The sequence below is a fragment of the Gavialis gangeticus genome, unplaced genomic scaffold, assembly GCF_001723915.1.
Source record: "Gavialis gangeticus isolate Ggan-Ray unplaced genomic scaffold, GavGan_comp1, whole genome shotgun sequence".
Lineage (NCBI taxonomy): Eukaryota > Metazoa > Chordata > Crocodylia > Gavialidae > Gavialis > Gavialis gangeticus.
In genome coordinates this window covers 123,692,566-123,696,250 of record NW_017729022.1, presented here as the reverse complement: position 1 = coordinate 123,696,250, position 3,685 = coordinate 123,692,566, and the positions used below count along the sequence as shown (strand labels likewise).

Here is a 3,685-nt window from a genome sequence, read left to right as displayed (position 1 = left end):
GGGGGGGGGGTCCCTGGCCTGCCTTGAGATCCTCGAGGGGGCCAGGCGGTGCTAGCAGCCCTGGTTGGTGTGCAAGCAGGATTTACAAGGTAAATCCAGAGGCTCCGTGTAGGAATCCGTGGTGTTAAAAAAAAGTGTGGTCTTTCCCAGGGAAAAGTTGCTGGGTTTCTTTCTTTTTTTTTCCTGTGGGCACAAAACCGGGGAAAGCTAAGCTGGCATCTTCAGAGCGCTGCCTTCAACCAGAGTCTTTTTCTCCCCGCTCCTGGGAGCGGGGGCTGGGTCATGCCAGAGGTGGGTCCTTGCTCCTTTGCCTTTGAACCTTGCTCCAGCTCCCCAGGAGCCGCTCCAGCCTCAAGTGGAAGCCGGAGCCGGCCGAGCCAACGCGGGGGCTGGTCCTGCCCCGGCCAGGGCGCTTGTCCCGCCGCCTCGCTCCTATCCCCTGCCGGGCAAGCCCAAGCGCCCGGAGCTAGGGGCCCCGCGGGTCAAGGAGCCGGGCGCCGGCCGAGCGCGCACACGCCGCCGCCTGCCCCGTCCCTTGCAGCCGGCCCGCCGCATGCATGTGCCCCCTGGGGACGCAGCTTTTCCTCACGCGGCACCCGGGTTTGGGACCAGGCCGCCCCCCGCCGCCGCCTGCGCGCTAGAGAAGGCCTGACACGTCCCTCGGAAACGTGCCAGCCGGGCTTTACATCGGCTCCGTTGCCCGCGGCGACTCGCGGCGAGCGACGCTCTTAGGTCGGGGTAAGACAGAGAGTGGGGAAAGAAACAAAGAAACCCCAAGAAGGCTGCAAAATACATCGGCGTCCGTGTGCGCGTGCGTGTGCATCGCGCACACCTGCCTATTTCTCCGTTTAGAAATGCATCAGGAGTTGGAGCTCAACCTGCTGTTTTAGGAGCCCGGGCATTTTAATCAGGGGGCCCTCCGTAGCAGAAAGGAGCCCCAACAGCATCTTGAACGCGCCTTATGACCGGGCCGATCGGACCTGGAGCGCTAAGCTCAGATCCAGGTCGGGTCCCCCTGTCTTTCGTGGTAAGCAGTAAGAAGCCTGTCGTCCTGAAATCTGTTTACACACATTCACCGGTTTTATTTTTTGAAAAGTTTTCCTTGGGCTCCAGTTATCGTTCTCCTCCTTTCCAAAGACGGTTCTTGTAATGCTGGTGTATCATTTGTTCCTTAAAAAGTTTGACTCTCCCCCCCACCACCTTTGTTTGACCGTCAAGGGAATAATAGCAATAATGATAATAATAACAACAATAATAATATTAATAATCGTAATAATAACAAGCATCATCATCATCTCATTGCAATGATCGCTACTGAGCCACAAAGTGGATCTGTTTCAAATCTCTTTCGGAAAAAAAAGGCATCCGATCTTTTCAGGTGTGGTAGCAAAATCATTTGAGAAGGAGATTAAGATCAGAACATCTCCAAATTGAAAAATGAGATGCAAATTGGGAGGGAGGGTGAAGGAAGCAGGGGATTTAAAAAAAAAATCCCAGTTCAAACGTTAAACTAAAATTATTTCTGCAAAAGAAATCAAAAAGTTAAGCAGGTTTTAGGACCTTCCCGTTCAGATAGAGGAGACATTTCAACTCGGTTATAAAATTGCTGGGGCTCTGGCTCTTGAGAGATTTGTGTTTGCTTGTTCTCAGCATGTATTAAGCAAAATATTCCACTTTTTCTTTAGATTCATAAGACAGCACGCTTTCATCGGATTTCTCTGAATACCTCTCACTCCACTCACCATTTGTTGGATTAAATCGTTCTGCCATGTGAGACTAAAGTCTCCAGCACTCAAAAAATGTTTCCAATTAGAAACATTTTTATTTTTTTTTTTACAACCCCGAAATAGAGCAGCGCAACTTTCTGGAGCCGAATTCCCCTCAGGTCTCTGGGAGACCAAGTATATTTGCGGATCGCTGAATTGAGAGTTAAAGACCGATTAGGACGAAAAATAGGGACAGATCAAGTGGCAAAACGCCTCTTTCACACACAGTCTCAATGAAGCAGCACAACTTTGTGAGTCACAGCGACTTGCTTTTCTGGCAAACGACCGTGGGGAACCGCTCGGAGGTATTTCTTTGCAAATGGCACAGAAGGTAAATGCGATCTGTTTTATTAGCTCAGGTCAATAGTCAGGGGGGAAATGTTCTTTGCAAGCTTTGGGGCACCGTCACCCTTCTTTGGGCAGAGGGGGAGTCTGCTGGGGGTTGTGTTCTTTGTTCCTTGCAAATATGTTTTTTTCTAGATGCGGGAGAGGGGCAGGAGGAAGCAGCCCCACTGGCTTTAATCTGCTCTCTCGGTTTTGAATCAGCCCAAGACTCTCTCGCCTAGCTGGGGTTGTGCTGGGGTTGGGCTTCTGGCAGTTTCTCCTTGCGGGGTTTCCCCCCCTGGCTTCCCCTCGCTCTTGGCTGGGCAGGGGGTGACCCGCTAAGCTACCACCCTCTCTCGCTTCGGGCAGGGTGTGCGGAGGAGCCGGGACGAGGGAAAAAGCACTGGCTGGGAATTGTTCTCATCTCCTTTTATTTCTCAGCTTGGTTCAACTGCAGTCGAGTCGAAACCAAGCAGCTCGCTCTCTGTCGCAGGATGTGATGGGTCACACTTGTTACACGGGTGGTTCGTCCACTGACATACAAGCATTGACTAAACCATAATCATAATAATTCATAACAACAATAAAAACAAAACCAAACAGTGGGGTTTGTTTGGTTTTTTTTCTCATTTGCAATCCAAGCATCAAAGTTCAAAAGCTCTTCTGTAAAAATCTCCTTCACTGGTACGAGCCCGGTCTTCTCCTCCATGTAATTGTGCCTCTGCCGCCACCCAAATGGCAAGAGCTGTTCTCAGCCAGCCGGGCTCTGTCTTCGCCGCGCTCCTCGACCTTGAGTTACAATTCAATTTACTTTCAATCAACTAATGATGAAATTGCACTTAAGGGGCACCCTTCTAAAATTAATTCTGCCGAGATAAGTTGCACTTCAAAAGATTTATTGTTCGCCTTCAATTGGTTTATAAGATATATGTACAGCGACCAAGTAGCGCTTTTTCCCCTCTCTCTCTTTCCTTTAACTAGCCTAAAAAAATCATCGTCATCTTCTTCTTCTTCTTCATGGGAGCGTGCGGAGCCTGTCCCTTTCTTTTCATTTTGGTTAAGCGGATGGTCTTGGGAGTGGGGGGAAGGAGCAGGCTTGAGTTCAAAGCAGGTCCTGGGGGAGCTCCTTTCCAAGCCCACCTTGCAGGGACCCGGGCTGTCGCCTCTCCGCAGCCATGGATCTTGTTGGTCTTTTTTGTTTGTTTGTTTGCTTAGGTGGGGGCTGGGGACCATGCGAGACTTGTGATGGGGTGTTCAGCTACCCCGACGTGTCCGGAGAAGGGCGCGTACACGCACACAGCCGCACCGAGTCCAGGCCAGTGGGAGGGGAAGGCGGGTGCACTTCAAGTCGGCAGAGGAGCCACAGAGCAAAACCAACGAGGAGGAGGAGCGCGCCAGATGCCAGGGACACGGGGGCAGGAGCGCTGTCCGAGGCGGGGCCGGGGGCGCGGGGGGCAGCCCGGCCCCTCTCCCCCGCGGGTTACCACGTCCTGCCATAGAGCAGGTTGGCGCTGACCATGCTGCTGCCGTAGTCTACGCTGGCAGTGTCCATGGGCGCCAGGCCACCCACCTGGCCGTGCAGGGCGGGCGGGCTG

General features: G+C 52.5%; 1 protein-coding gene across 1 annotated transcript in view; it reads right to left on the bottom strand.

Annotated features, from left to right (window-relative positions):
- Positions 1–3,685, bottom strand: part of NKX2-4 (NK2 homeobox 4) — a 7,095-nt gene that overhangs the window by 1,757 nt on the left and 1,653 nt on the right. The window lies entirely within an intron of this gene.